We start from the raw sequence: 17,366 nt of genomic DNA on the forward strand, positions 1-17,366 counted from the left end.
ATCCCAATGTATACAGTAAACATTTTAGTGAAACGTTGAATCTTTAACCAAAAATTTTAACCATAAACCATTAATCATATTTAGTTACACGATTATGGCCAAATGACTCGGTTGTTTAGCACTGTTTAAAATGCACAATGTAACGATCCTTGGGTAGTAGGGCGTTACAACTTGGTATTAGAGCAAGCCAAGGTTAAGGGTTCTTGTAGACAAGTTGGGCATGTACACTCGTCACTAAAGACAAGCTTCACTCATGGTATGGTAACTATTTATGTGGTTATGTGCTTAACTACTTAAATAGAATGTAAATGATTTACCTGCATATTGTATTAGGGAGCATGAGATTCTGATAGAGGCTGACTCTTGACTATTGATATGATTATATGTTTACCTGCTCAGTGAATATATAAATGTGTTAGTTGCATGCTGGACTTGGAGGCATGGTATGTATGTTGGAAGAGCAGGGATTATGAATTGATGTATGAATGATATGGGCATGTTTTTAGCACTGCAGTGGTTGTGAATGTAGCATGGTATGATTGTTCCCGTGGGAAAGGCTTTTGATATGCTCATCATGTTTAATGGATCAAGTTATTGACTGCGGATTCAATAAGAGGTTATGTACCCAAGGCAGTTAATGAGACCTGGTGGTAGCTATACCAAGGCTGGGAATTACAGCCAAGGTCTGAGTTCTTCACCTGCCCCTTAGAATTTGCAGCACATGTTTATAGATATGCAATTAAGATTGCAGAGGCAAAAGGAAGAGATCATGTGTTTAAAACAACAGCAGGTTCTATCAAGGAACACCTCTTCCTTTGCTATGCCAGGAGTGGCACCAGTATTGGCTCAGCCTAAGGTTAAGAACAAATGAGAATTTCTTTGTGGAAGATTTCAGGAATACTGCCCTCTAGTTTATTAGGGAGGCCTAGATCCATTCAGAGCTGAGCAATGGATGGGTATGATCAGTTACATCCTCGACAGTATGGGGGTGGTAGGTCACGATAGAGTCATTTGTGCTACATATGTATTGCGCGATGATGCTATTGGATTAGCTTATACATGATCTTTATTTATTTTCATGTATATCTAATATTAAACAAATTAATACGAGATAGCCTAAAACATGTTTCTAAAATTGAATTCAAAGAGAAACAAATAATATAATACTTACAGTATATGCAGCGGAATTAAGAGTCCTTCCTCCAGTTTCTCTAACTCTTGTATCCTTTCTGTCGCAGAGTATTATCAAGAAACTGAACCGATCTTCTATTTTCTTCACGATCTTCCAATGCATCCTTAGAACCACCTAGACTAGTGTGGGCAATTCTCAACACATGAGATAAATATAGAGAGAAGAAGAGAAAATAACAAAGTGGCTTAGAAAAGGACTTGTGTTTAGAGAGAATATAAAACTATCAGAAAATCTGACTTGTGACTTATCTCTCGTCTCTGAAATCTTCTCTCTAAGCACTCCTTTTATAGACTCAATTAGGTCATTTAATTTAATTAAAAAATCAATAAAATAACAGCCATTTTGAAGCCCTAGGTCGAAATTATCATGGGCTATAGGCCCGTGAAATTTCCCATTTGATTATAAGCCCATTGGACTTAAAATCAAGGTCTGTATTATTTTCTATTGATTTAATTAATTAAATAATTATTTAAATCCTTTATCAAATTAATCATTTATAATTTGAACCTTGATTTAAATTTATTTATTAATTTAGATACCAATTTATCTTAATTAATAAATTTGCCATAATTTCTCTTTTCTTCTCAAAATTACACAACTCCGTGAAACTATCCAAAATTGACCTGGTCAACTTTGATAATTCTAATTGATGATTAAATCAATTAATTAAGACTATCTAGATGATTTTATCCAAGGTACAATGGGGACCGTGGGCCTATGAAATCAAGCTCCAATAAGTTATCATAAATTTAACAAATAAATTTACTAACTTATTAATTCCTCGTGACTCCACTATAGACTTGGAATTGCACTCTTGAATTCATAGAACGCTCTATAAAAGATATAGATACGCTATTAATTATCCATTGTTAGAACCATAATTGTCACTCAATCCTCTATAGACGGTCTACAATGAGATAGGACTAAAATACTGTTTTACCCCTCATTATATTTTATCCTTAAAACACTTAGTTCCTTGTAAATGATATTTCAATAAACTAATTTAATTACTGAAATGAGATCTCTATCATTTATCACCTTGAACCAAACTAAAAGGAAACCATCGTTTCACTTCTTCATCAGAAGCTATAGATGTTCATATCTATGATTAACACTCCCACTCAATTATACTACCGAGTTCCCAAGATGTAAGTATGGGCTAGTCCGTAGGGTAAGCTGGTAACGAACAAGTCAAAGAACTCAAATAATACAATCAGTTAGAATACTAACCACTCATAATTGAGATTGAATTGACCTATGGTCAACTATATGATATGACTAGAATAGATAACAACGGTATGTTTACTTATGTTATCAACTGTCAATATCGGTCCAGTCCGATGTAACAAATTCATCCGATCTTATCTACTTTGCTAATATTCTGGAAAGAACATAACACTGTAATGTGTAAGTAGATCATATCATAGATTGGAAAGTCAGTGTAAATCCAGTGCACTGACTAATCTTAGGACAAACTTATTTTGAACATATAATCATATTTATATTCCACTGTGATTACGTCACTATAAATAAGATTAGCTATATGCTCGGGATTTAATAGAAGTTTATATTAAACAAATAATCATGAAAATAAAACATGTGAGCAAAGTGATTGACCAAGTCAAAAAATGATTTCTATTCTTTTATTGATAATAAAATGAGATTACAAAGAATTTGGGTTTTAATTAGGGCATAAAACCCCAACAGATGCCCGGACGTGGTGGGAAGTGGTATCCCAGACACGAGATACAACAGCGATGAACTAGAAGGAATTTAGGTAGCTATTTAATGAAATATATTACTATGATGCAATCAAGACTGCTAAGACGAATGAGTTTTTGAACCCGGTTAAGGGAAATACAACAGTAACAGAGTATGTTAACAGATTCGATGGATTGACCAAGTTTGCTTTTGATATGGTACCCACAGATGTAGCTCGGAAGGAAAGGTTTATCTAGGGATTGAATCCCAGGATAGCTCAGGGCATTAGAGTCACCCCAGTACATGAAATCTCTACCTACGCTCAGGAGGTAGGGAAGGCTCTTGTTGTTGAGAGCATAGGAAATGAGATTGGGAAGGAGAGTGCCGGAGAGCGCAGAGCTCAAGCAGTGATACCTCCGTTTATTGAATCAAGCAAGGACGAGGATTGGAAATTCTACCCAAAATGTACTCGGTGTAAGAGGCGTCTTCTGGGAGAATGCCGAGCAAGGGAATGTTTCTTATGTGGGATGGTTGGGCACTTCAGGAGAGTTTCCCAAGGCGAAGGAAGGATGAGCAAAAGGGGGCGGATAGCTTGACTCCAACTCGAGTGTTCGCTCTGATGCAGTCAGAGTCACAGACTGAGATTGAGACTGCGGCTGGTTCTTCAGTAGTGGCAGGTCAGCTTCCTAGTTCTGATTTTTTTTATGCTGACTAGTTTTGGTGCCATGTTGTTCTTTGCTTGTTGCATCTAGAGAGGCATAGACTTGATATGCATATTACATGGTTATGTTGTGATGAGAATGTGATATTCTATTAGTGATTTTAAGAGATGAGTTAGATTGTGGAAAAGACTCATCAGTTGACTTGATAGGGTTGGTTATGACTGACTTCAAAATGATCTTGAATATGGATTGGTTAACCAAGTGTGGGGCAATGTTAGATTGCAAGGAAAGGATAGTAACTCTTGGGTTTGAGAGTGGGAAACCCTTGTGGTAGATGGCACTAGCTGGAGATCTATTGCAGGGGGATGCATAGAACTCCTAACTAGTATGGTGGATACCACTTATGTTGTGCCAGTGGGATTAGGACAGACTGGATTAATCTGTGAGTTTCTAGATGGGTTTCTAAGGGATTTTTCAGGATTATCTTTAACCAAAGAGATAGAATGGTAATTTGATTGGTGATAGAGATGGAACCAGGTGAAGATCAGGGAGAAGGATATGCAAAAGACTGTTTTTATATTAGATATGGGCACTAGGAGTGCTGAGCTATGTTTTGGTGGATTTGATTAATGCTGAGTTGTTTTGATGGATTAGATGTACAAAGTATTCGAAGATTATCTGAATTGATTTTGTAATCGACCTGATCGACAGTATTGTGGTATACTCTCAGTTAGAGATTGGCCAAGGTCAAGGAATGCCTCAGAGGGCAGGAATTTCCTTGGACGGGCAGGATATTACGTGTGTACTTTGTAGAAAAGTTCTGAGTCTTCTTACAGATCAGAATCAGTTTGTAGATTGTTATGATATCTCATTGACAGGAAAAAAGATGATTTCCCAAGCATCATGTTAGTTGAAGGGTATGACCAGAACTAGAGTAGAGTTACTGGTGGGCCAGGTGGCCAACATTACATTTGAGTTTACTATTTCAGAGAGGATTAAAGGAAAACAGTTAAGTGAACCCATAAATGGGAAGAATTGAAGGGAATGCCTTAGCTGAATTCGCTAAGGACTATGCAGTGTCAGGGTATGCATTTATTGTTGTATATGGATCAGACTTGGGATCCGATGGACACTGGGATTAAACGAGGGATTCTGGATGAATCTCATATTGTCTCTTATTCTCTTCATCCAGACATCATGAAGATGTAACAAAATCTGAAAGCTTTATATTGGTGGCCTGAGATGGAGAGGGACGTAATAGAATATGTGGTAAAGTTCTTAACCTGTTAACAGGTCAAGGCAGAGTAACAGAATCCAGTAAGATCATTACAGCTTTTGTGTATTCCATAGTGGGAGTAAGGAAACATATCGATAGGTTTCGTGGTGTGGCTGCCCAGGATAGTGGGTTAGCATGTTTTGGTTCGAGTCATTATGCACCAGTATATAGATCAACTCGCTTCTATCGGTAAGGACAAGTAATACAGTTGCTCAGTATACAGACCTCTATGTGTGAGAGAGATAGTACGACTTCTTGATAATTCAAGGTCTATCTTATTAAATGAGGACCCTGTTTTTACTTCCAAGTCTTGGGGAAGGTTATGAAAGGCGATGAGTATACAGTTGGAGTTTAGTACAATTCATTATCCTCAGACTGATAGTAAATCAAAGAGAGTTATCCAGTTATTGGAAGAGCGCGGGAATGTATATTGCCCATTCATTGGATGAGATGGGTGAGATGTTATATCTGGATTCTGAGGTAGTTCAAATAATCATTGAGGCTATTGAAAAGATTAGAGCTTGGATGCTCGCTTCTCAGAATAGACAGAAAAGTTATGTTAAGTTAAAGTGAGGGAATATGGAGTTCCAAGTGGAAGAATGTATCTTCCTTATGGTATCACCATGGAAAGGGGTGAGGAGGTAAGGGAAATTTGAGCCCTATATTAGTAAGACCGTTTGAAATCCTGATTAGGATTAGTCATGTTGCCTTTGGATTGGCCTTAGTTTTGGCATTGTCGGTCGTATACAGTGTATTTCATATTTCCATGTTGAGGAAACATGTGTTTGATGAGACTCATGTGTTGAGTCATGAGGATATGGAATTGGAGGCTAAGTTATCCTGTGAGGAATAGCCAGTCCAGATATGAGACAGAAAGAACAAGGTTATGAGAGACAAAGTTGTACCTAGGGTTAAGGGATTATAAAGAAACAGTAGGGTCGAGGGAGCGACCTGGAAACTGGAATCAGATATGCGGGATTGATATTCCGGGCTACTCAGATAGAATTTTGAGGATGAAATTTCTGTAAGGAGGGGATAGTTGTAACGACCCAAATTTCATAATAAGGCTTAGGGCCTTGATTAGGGGGCCAAGATGGCAAATTTTGGAATTATGTGATTATATGATATTTATGTGTATCATTATGTGATTATGTGAGTTATATCACAATATGACTTGATATGCATGTTTAGGTGTATTAAATATGCATGTGACCTATTTCTGTTTAATTGGGTAATTTTCATAATTTGGCTCGTTATGGGTATATTTGGCATATATGTGGTATGTGTGTGGTACTTCATTATTATTTGGTTATGCTTGGGTTACCCAGCACGAGACAATCCTAGGAGGCAAGCCAGTGGGAAAGTCACAACAGGATCTATACTTGATTCGGAGTGAGTCAAGGGGTATTTAGCACATTACCGGGATATTGGGTAATGAGAATAAATATTTTATGATAAATTGGGAGTTAGTGAGATCAGGGAGAAATTTTAGGAATTTTGACTATTTTACCCCGAGGGCATTTTTGGGACCCTGAGCTTTAGGATTTGCTTGAGGTTACTTAAGCTTGAAGTAACCTGATAAAATTATAAAAGAACGTTCAGAATGTTCTCTCTCCCTCCTGTTCCCTTTTCGACACTCGTTTGCATTTTCGAAGGAAACTCGAGTTTTAGGACTCGGATTCAAGCAAGGGTCAAGGCATAGCGATTCTAGGAAAGATTAGAAGCTTATTAGCTGAAGGATTTAGTTGTGAAACGGCTCAATCGGAGGTAATCCAAGTTTTAAGTTCTAAGGTTTTAAGTTTTGATTGGATTTTATGTTTTGATGAGTTTTTGGTTGGATTGAGACTTGGGTTTTATTGGTTATGAGAAATTAGAATGTTTGGGAACTTTGATTTTGGGATTTGGATATGTTTGGATAGGTTTTTGAAGGATTTTAAGTGGGAAAAATCATAGGAAATGGCTGGTTTCGTGGTCAAGTTGCGACCTTGTTCTAGCAAGTCATGACTTGGATGAAGCCAGAATTCAGGAAGAGGAAGCCTGGGGGGCGTGCCGCGACCCAAGAGGGGTCAAGTCGCGGCCCACACCCAGTGCCCAGGCAGGGGGCTCTCTGACTTGGGGCAAGTAGCGACCCTAAGGGCCAAGTCGCGATCGACTTGTGAATTTTTGCCTAGATGTTTTTTTAATCGTGGGAACTTAACTCTAAGGGCCTAAGATCGATCCTACTACCCAGTTGAGTAGGATTCGATATCCCGAAGGCTAGGTTTGGGTTTGGAAGTATTTATTTACTCATTTTTTTTATGAGGTGTTATATTATGGCTGTGACTAGGTTATCAATAGGGGCTTGGAAACAGGATCATGCTTAAGGATCGTTTATTGGTAACTTGTGCTTGGACCAAAGGTAAGAAAACTGCACCTAGTATGTGATGCATAAGATACATGTGATTAGGGCATGGCATGTGTTGACGCGGTTCTTCGGCAACAGGTAATTAAGAGAAGGAGAGAAAGAGATTAGTACTTAAAAGTAGAACCGCCGTAGATATGAAATCTTTGTGAGAAGAACTAGGTGACCCTAAACACGTTTTTTAAGTGGTTCGAAGGTTAAAATCCTTCTACTCCACTAGTCAATATTATTCCTCTTTTCTGGGTAATTGGTTTACAAAATATATAGTTCTTACAAGACTATTTTTTCCAATCCCTATCAATTCCCAGGGTCTCCATATTTATAGGAGAAGGCACCTGGAAATTGGTAGGGAGGTCATCCCGTGACCTTACCATTTGTCATATCAAGTCTGTGATATTCATGATTACTTCCTAAACCTGACACACAAGTGTGGTCTAATCAGTATGGAAGGAGATAATGGGCCGCACGGCCCAACCCATCCGTGGGTGTCTGAATACGCACGTTCCTGCGGCGTGTCCGAGAAGTCAGGGGGATATCGGACACGTGATGGCAGGATTATGCACGTTTATCTTGCGTGTTGACCTCCCATAGGGTCAGAGCTTCCTGAGAAGCTCGCTACCGGAGCAATCCATAACCCGAGCTGATCCTTCAGTGGTCGTCGGATGTTGTTCCCAGCTCCTGGAACAACAAGAAGGAGCAGGAAACTCCATCCCCTCGAGCTAGAAAGGGCCCGTCCTGAAGATAAAGCCTCTGGCCTGTGGGAGCCTCGGGCTAAATCATGTTTAGTCCGAGGATCGTCCTGCTAAACAGCCCGTGGGAAATCCAGGGCGTACAGCATGAATGTTGAATATGAGATTGATCAGAGCTTGAGTCTCTATAAATCTGCATGATCATAATTATGCTAGCGAATGTTGAGTAAGCATGTTGAATGCCTTATATTTGGATATTTGACATATGATATATGCATGGGTGCATTGTTTACTTGTTAGAGGTACTGGCTCATTAGTCAGAAACGGCACGAGTCGTATGGAATTGACCTATGAGTCAAGAGTGGCATAAACGTATTGAACGCAGAGCCAAAATGATTAGATCTAATCAACATAAGCATTAAATGCTTGACCGACCCCAAGTTCGATGAAAAATAAAAGCACTTGTCTAGTATAATGGCTAGTTACTTAGAGTCATGGCCAAAAGGCTCAGGTGACTGTAATGTCACATGGCTTAGGATGCATACCCCTAGTGCGTGACTTATTTGATTAGGGTACGGAGCCCAAGTGCGTGACTTATTTGTCACTTATCTGATTAGGGTGCGGAGCCCAGGTGCGTGACTTATTTATCACTTATCTGATTAGGGTGCGGAGCCCAAGTGCATGACTCATTTGTCACTTATCTGATTAGGGTGCGGAGCCCAAGTGCATGACTCATTAGTCACTTATCTGATTAGTCACCTATTCAAAGATGGACACATTAGCCATCTATTCCCATATTGACTTAACAGTCATTTATACAAGGGCAGGGCCCATAATCATTTATTTGGACTTGCTTTCATGCTTGAATATGGCTACTATTGCTAGGCATGCCTATTATGATTCAGTGACATGTTACTACATGTTCATGAGCATAATGAGTTTTCTTGCTGAGCATTGAATCACAGGTGCTATGTGGTGCAGGTAAAGGAAAAAGAAAGTTAGACCATCCTTGAGTTGGAGAGCTTAGGTGAGGATGTGTACATATGCGGCTGCTCGACCACCACGGTCGAGGGTTTAAAGAGGAGCTAGGGTTAAACCCTATTTTGCCACTTACGTCGGCTAGTTGTAAATCTTTTACTGTAATTAACCTTTAAATTATACTTTGGGATCCCAATGTATATAGTAAACGTTTTAGTGAAACATTGAATCTTTAATAAAAAAATTTAACCATAAACCATTAATCACATTTAGCTACACGATTATGGCCAAATGACTCGATTAGCAAGTTTAGCACTGTTTAAAATGCACAATGTAATGATCCCTAGGTAGTAGGGCGTTACACCTTTGAGCTCGAGCTCAGGGAGCAGGAAATCCCCCTATCTTCTGATGAGGCTAAGGGGGTTCCCTCTCTAAAAGTAGGGGACATCCTCGATAGGTCCCTATAATCATTAGTCTCGTATTGGACTGCAATCCCATCCCAAACTTCATTTAAAATATACATTGTTTGGTATCTCCCCAACCAACTATTGAACCTATGCACCTTAAAATCTACCCCCGACCAGACCATAAAATTGTTCCAGGGATCTTTAAACAAAACTACAACATTGGGCTCCTGTCTAAGAAGCATGGGAGACCACTTGGATAGGTCTAGCATAACTTTACCTCCATCAGATGAGCTCTTCGAAGCCTCGTATTGTGCTTCAGTTCCTGAGCATGAAGGTTCGACTAAGTAGGGAATGAGGCTGCGTAAGTGTGAGCTCGAGTGTTTCCTCCTAGAGGGAAGCTTGGCCATTGGTACAGGGACGTCTTCCCACCTCGAAAACTTGCGAATCCCGGTGTCGTCTGTAGATTCTCCTTCACTAAGGAGACTGCAACGTCGGAGCCTGTCATCATGAAGGAAGTAGTTGAGGGAATGCCAGTCATACGAGAGCTTGAGAATCTCTTGCTAGTGGTCTTTCATGTCTTTTGAAGGTGGTAGGCGGTGGTAGTTGGCTGAACAAATAATTTATATTAGCATTATGAGCTCAAAATGAAATAAATAAATGAGATCAAAGAAAACTACGACAGAATACTTACGAATCCATTGAAACGAGTAAAATCTGGACGGACTGAGACTATCAGTCCAAAAGAATTTGGCCTTAAAGTTGGGAGGAAGGTTGAGAATGTCCTTGAATAACCTTCTCTTCTTTGGGTAGCTCGAAAGATAATAAAAGTCGTCCCCACCATGAGCTTGAGAATGATACATTTTGTGGCAGAAGAGATATAGGATCTCGCGTGCCGAGGGTGCATCCCACTTCATCTCATGGTATAATGACCTTAGTGATGCCAGGACCCTATATGAGTTGGATTGGAGCTGGAACAAGGCAATACGAACGCAGTGAGTAAAATTCCGAAAGTAGTCCCTTAGAGGAAGTAGTGCCCCAACTCGCATGTTCTCGCGACTCCATGTCGCAAGGTTGGTTTTCTTCTTTGGGTTGTTTTCATCTGGAGCAAAGCAGTTCCTTTCGTCGGAGCTGGTGGGCCGACATACGAGCTTGCCAGATAGTTTTAATCCATGGCAGGACAAGAGTTCTGAAATCTGCTTGGTGGACGTGACGAAACTCTGGTAATGTTCAGCCTCAAAAAAAGAGTTCTCCAAGGCCAGGGTGGAAGGGACTTTGGAAGTAGGATGTGTGGTTATTTGGTTCGATGTACTCTCCATGAAGTTGAAGGAGAATTCGCCTGAAGAAAATGCTATTATCACCCTACACTTGGGATCTAGCGGAACTAGTCAGACCTCGGGGTTTGGATCCGGATGCACAGAAAATCGTAATCTCCTTCTTTTTCCTTCTTTGACCTCGTCAATCTGACATCGGAAATGGGCGCAAATGTCTTCCCGTTTGAGGTGCTCCTAATGCTCTCGGATCAGTCACTGGTTTAGGAAAATGGAGACTCAATTTGAGGAGGCGATCCTTATGCCCCCACCGATTTTCTGAAGATTGTGACATCTTACAAGAAAGAAAAAGTTGAGGGCCCATTATTTAGAAAAATAGGAAGGTAAAAACTTGATAGCTTGAGTATGTAAGCTCGAGATGACAAGTTTGAATTAATTGAGCTTGAAGGCACGAGAGTGCTCAAATGCCATAACCAAGCTATTGAGAGCTTGGGGCATCGAGAGTGAGTCCACACGCAAGTGGGACAATTACACGAAACATATATCCTATTACCCTATGATTTAAAAAAAGGCAATTTTTACCAGTTTTTTTTACCAATTTTGGCCTAAACAGGTTTCTACCCATCAAACTTATGCACTCTATGAATAAAAAAACTCCTATATACAGTCAAGATTGCAAGAACATAGCAAGAACCGTAAAAAAAAAGAGGTAAGATTAGATAACTTACACATAGGGAGTTTATGAGGAAATCAAAGAGCCGACTGGTAGTATCAGTGAAAAGAGATCCTCCAAAACTTGTTTTTGAAAGGAGATCGAGTGGGGAATTGGGAGATTCTTGAAATTTCCCTTCGTTTTTTCTCAGAAAACATGCAAGAGCTTCGACCTAGTTCGACTTTTCTTTCTGAAAGATAAGAATGTAACGTGAGAGGGAGGAGATGCATGTGACTTTAAATAGGCAAAAATGTGGCATTGGGAAATTGATCTAAGCCCTTGAAGCAGATTGAATTGTGATCCAATGGACCGTGTTTAATTACGAAGGTTGGCGACAAGAAGGGGAGTAGGAAAGGACGTGTACAAAGAAAAGAGTAATCGAGTACTCTCAGTATACAATCCCCTAAGGACACATGTCCAAACTTAAGTGTGGTAGGTGCGTTTCCCAAAAGTGAAGTTTAAAAGTTTCATTCTCATAAGATTCGAACCAATACTTTTGAGGGGGCAAAATGTTACACCCAAATTTTGAGATTAAGTAATGACCTCGAAATGTAGGCTCGTAAAAGCACAGGCTCGAAATAAATAAATTTCCACATTACACTTGTGATGATTATTATGGAATGTCATGGCCACATGGTTCTAGATCTACCATCAGCGTTCGAGCATGGGTTGCAGGCTCGAAGGAATAAACTTTCTCTGGAGGATGAGCTCGATAGAATTAGCGAGTGAGGAGGAACCAACAACTGGAATGATGAGCTCGAGGCTATGAATAATCTCGAAAGCGCGTTGAAGCAAAGTACGAGCTCGATGACGCATATACCACACTGAAAAGATATTAGGAAATCCTTATTTCTTTGCGATTAGTTGAAATCGTGTAACCAGGTCTATAAATAGTATGGATTTAGTCATTTGTGATATACCCACAATTTTGTACTGAAAAGAGGCTATGTAAAATTTCTCTCAATTGAAGCTTTGATACAGAGTTTGGTATAAAAGTGACTCGTGGACGTAGGCAGATTTTAACTGTTGAACCACGTAAAAATCTTCTTCTTTTCTATTCTTCCTAATCAAGTGTTTATTGCTCTACATATTTAAGTTGACGAAAAACGACATTAACACCATACACACAAAGAATAAAAGATTGTATGGGCCTTGGTAAAATTACCATTTTAAAAGTCATACAACTCTATATTTTAATTGAGATTTATTGTTGATTTGATAGATTAATTGTAAATATGCAATATTTGGGGTGCATAAAAATTATTAAGAATGCATGTGATTTATTTTTTATCTTTTCATTTTTTTAAGTTTAAAGAACTGAGAAATTTGAAAAAATGATGACCATTTTTGTACTGAAGATTGACCTAGTCGAGATTCCAAACAATATTGTTGTGATATCGGATACCCTGTAGAGATTTCAGGCCGTCAAATTTTTTTGATAAATTAGTAAATGAATAATGATATGTGCACTGAAAATGTAACGCCCTACTACCCATGGACCGTTACGATGTGTATTTCAAATAGTGCTAAGCTCGCTAAACAAGTCATTTGACCATAATCATGTAACTAAATGTGATTAATAGTTTAGGGTTAAAAATTTTGGTCAAAGATACATGTTTCACTAAAACGTTTACTGTATATATTGGAATCCCAAAATACATTTTAAAGGTTAATAACAATAAAAGATTTACAACCAGCCGACCTAAGCGACAAAATAGGGCTTAACCCTAGTCCTTCTTTAAACCCTCAGTCGTGGTGGTCGAGCAGCCACATATGTACACATCGTCACCTAAGCTCTCCAACTCAAGGATGGTTCAACTTTCTTTTACCTTTACCTGCACCACATAGCACCCGTGAGCCAAGGCTCAACAAGAAAACTCAAACATGCTCATAAGCAGACAACAACATGTCACCAAATCATAATAAGCATGCCTAGCAGTAATAACCCTATTCATGCATGCAGGCAAGTACAAATAAATGATTTTGGGGTCCTGCACCCTGAGTAGATGACTGTCAAGTCAATCTAGGGTCCTATGCCCTGAATAAATGACTAACGAGTCTCTCTGTGGACCTATGCCCTGAATAGATGACTAATGAGTCTCTTTGGGGACCTACGCCCTAATCCATGTTTTTTTTTCAGCCATCTAAGCCTTTTAGCCCTAGCTCTTAGTAACTAGCCTTAGGCTAGCCAAGCGCTTTAGTTTTCTTCGACCAATAGGTCGATCAAGCATTTAATGCTCATGTTGATTAGATCTAATCATTTCGGCTATGTGTTTAATACGCTAATGACGTGTTTGACTAATAAGTCAATTCCATATGACCAACGCTCAGTATTATTGTCGATCATGACTGATAAGTCAGAGCTTCATGACCAGTACTAAACACCATTGTCGTTTCTAATTGATAAGTCAGTGCCACTCATAAGTAAGAAATGCAACCAAGCATATATCATATTGTCAAATATCCAAATATAAGGCATTCAACATGCTTACTCAACGATCACAAACATAAACATAATCCTGCACATTTACAAACATTGAAGCTCTGATAAATTCCATATTTCACATTCATGCCATGCCATAATCACATGTATCGCATGCATTACATGCATCACATACTGGGTGCAGTTTTCTTACCTTTGGTCCAAGTATAGTTTACCAAAGAACGACTATCGAGCATGATCCCAATTTTAAATCCTTAGCGATAACCTAGTCACAACCATAAATGGTGTTTCAATGAGTTCAAGTTCCAAAACCCAATCCCGAGACCAATCCCGCGCTCTCGAGACCTCCAATCCCACCAAACAGGGTGGTGGAATCATCCCCCGAGCCCTCGGCCAAAACCCCGAAAAAACAAAATTTTGAAGACAGGGTAGCACTACAGCGCTACCTATTGGGCGCTACAGTGCTATAGTCAGCACTTCAACCCCCAAACAGACAACCCAGCGCTGTAGCGCTACCAACCTAGCACTACAGCACTGATACCAGAATTTCAAATTCTGGGTTTCTCTCTTCGTGTTCTTCGAGCTTCAAAGCTCCAAATCTAACCCCCAGCGAGTCCTTAGCCCCTAAAATCAACATTTTAATCACCCAAATAGTTCACCCAATAACTTAGGAACATTAAAACAACAAAAGATACCCAAAATCCCCATAGGAACTCATAATCCAAGTCTTGAGTTTGTAAAACTCAAGAACACCAAGAACAGAGTAAGAACTCAGGAATCCAAAGCTTAAATTACCTCTGATTATGTCGTTTCTCGATAAATCCTCTGGCTAATAAGCTTCTAATCTTTCCTAGAATCGCTATGCCTCAATCCTTGCCTGAATTCGAGTCCTAAAACTCGAGTTTCCTTTGAAAATGCTAACGGTGTCAAAAAGGGAACGGGAGAGAGAGAACGTAGTGAACGTTCTTTTTATGTTTCTGAAAGGTTACTTCAAGCTTAAGTAACCTCAAGAAAATCCTAATGCTCGGGGTCCCAAAAATGCCCCTCGGGGTAAAATTGTAACGCCCTGGATAACCAAGACCGTCACACTGTGTGTTTGAAATAGTGCAAGACTTGCTAATCAAGTCATTTGAATCAAAATGTGTAACTAATGACATAAACAAGTTAGGTTAAAAAGAATCTTGGTTATAAACGATTAAATTTTACTAAAATACATGTTTGATACATGGGATCCCAAAACAAGGTTTAAATAACGTAAATATAAAATTCTTGTTAACAAATAAACAACCAAGCCACTCTAATGGCAAAATTCACAGTTTAGGTTCCCGTCCCTGTACAATCCCTCGACCATGGTGGTCGGGCGGCTGACAATGTACACCTCGCCCCCAGAGCTCTCCAACCCATGGCCAACTAGCATTACCTGCACCACGTAGCACCCGTGAGCCAAGGCCCAGCAAGAAAACATAACATCATAATATAACAGTAATAGCAGCTAAACAATTTGTTGAGCATAATCCAAATAATCACAAGGCATTAATGAGTTACCAGCACACCATAAAATACATTCAAGGCAACACACTGGCCAATAACCAGTAATTTAACTCCAGATACTCATCAAGTCTTACACCATAATCAACAATAGAGCCTATACCAAGAAATAACTAGGGTTAATGCCCACAGGCCGCACCCTCTGTTTAATTCACTGTCCTTGGCTCACTTAGGCCAAACTTAGTGACATACCCACTAACTCCGGCCAGCTTAACCGAGCTCAGTGATTAATAAGCTGTCCTCGGATACCAGTGTCCGAGCCGCGCCATGTGCGCAAGTGTTGATTTCGACACCCTTAGGCCGCTTATCACATGTCCCAGTGGCATAATACCACCTCATGACATTCATATAATTATAGGGAACTCTTAGTCCCAACATATTCACATAGCAATAGAAACAAATATAGGGAACACTTAGTCCCAACCTATCCACCTACTCAGGTGAAGTTTTCTTACCTTGATTCCAAGTGCTTTAATTAGAAAGGACGACCCCCGAGCATGATCCATTTCCCGAGCCCTAGCTTATCACCTAGTCACAACCAAGATAATGGATTCCATTAATATTCAAATATAGGTTTTCGTGTACAAAACTAGCTTCTGGGAAGTGGAATCCCACCAAGCACGGTGGTGAGATTGATCCCGAGCACCCTAGGCTCGATCCCCGTACTTTAAAACCTTGAATGTTCAAGTATGCGTCTAAGGGCTGCGGCCCCTAAAGCTTAGCCGTGACCCTGCCCTTAAAACAGAACCAAGGCCCTCCCTGAAAGAAGACACGCGTCGCGGCCCTTGCCTTGGGCGCCGTGGCGCTCACCCTTGGCCAAGCCCTCCTGGCTCATCTTCATCCTAGGGCCGCAGCGCTCTAGAACAGAGTCGCGGCCCTTCCCTTCGAGCCCAGAATTTCCACCATTTCCAACCTCCAAACCTTACCCAAAATCATCCCAAAACTCCCTATTTCGATATCAATCACTCCCAACACTTTTAAGACAACTTTAACATCATAATTCAACAGGAAACCCAACCTAAAACTCATTGCAATCCATGTTTCAATCTCTGAAACTCAAGAACATCAAACACTAAAACCAACCATACACAACTCAAATTTAAGCTTCTAAATCATAAATTAAAGTTTACCTCTTCAACTGAACCCCTTCTCTAAGCAGAATCCCAGCTAGTTCCCAAGTTTCTAGCTTCAATTCAACCTTAAACATCAAAATTATAATTATCTTACTACTCAGAAAAAATCAGAGCTTCTAACCTCAAAACACAGTTTGATTCTCACCTTGGCTTTGATTAAATGTTCCTTGGATAATCCTTGAGCTAAGCTTTTAGATCCCCACTGAAACCCTTTGAAATCCCAGCCCAAATCCTCCAAGTTTCCTCTGTTTTCCTTGTGTTTTTTCTAGTTTCCTTGAGAGAGAAGAGGGAAAGAGAATGAGAGTCGGTCTAATCTTCCTTTCCACTAGCTTCTATTTTAACTGAGTCTATCCTTTATCCCGTTAAGTCAATCCCGAGCCTCGGGGTGCCGGAAACGTCCCCGAGGGCAAAATGGTAAAATTCCACAATATTCCCACCTAGACTTCCTAACCTCAAATATATCTCCATATATTTATTTTCATAACCCGATAGTCTAAATAAATACCCGATACCTATAATACCCCTGACTTATCCAGAGTCAACTATTAAGCCCCGTTGTGACTTTTCCCGTTACCTGCTCCCTGGGATCGTCTCGTGTCGATAGTTACAAATGCACACACATGTACACACATATATATTTATCCATCTATCCACATAATAATGTGGTCTCAACAATTTATCACACACATTCACATTTATGCCCTAACGGGCCAAAATTGCGATTAAGCTCTTACCAGCCGAACAGGGCCCGCCTGCTTATCCAGTAACCATATTCATACTCTCTTACCATTACTTCTCTTAACCTCAAATTATGCCCTCCCGGCACACTAATCAAGGCCCTTAAGCCTTATTAGTAATTTTGGGTCGTTACAAAAATAGTCAAAATTCCCAGAATTCCCTCCTGATCTCACTAACTCCCAATATATCAGTAAATAATATTTCCCATTACCCAATAT

Source organism: Humulus lupulus, chromosome 6, assembly GCF_963169125.1.
Source record: "Humulus lupulus chromosome 6, drHumLupu1.1, whole genome shotgun sequence".
NCBI lineage: Eukaryota > Viridiplantae > Streptophyta > Magnoliopsida > Rosales > Cannabaceae > Humulus > Humulus lupulus.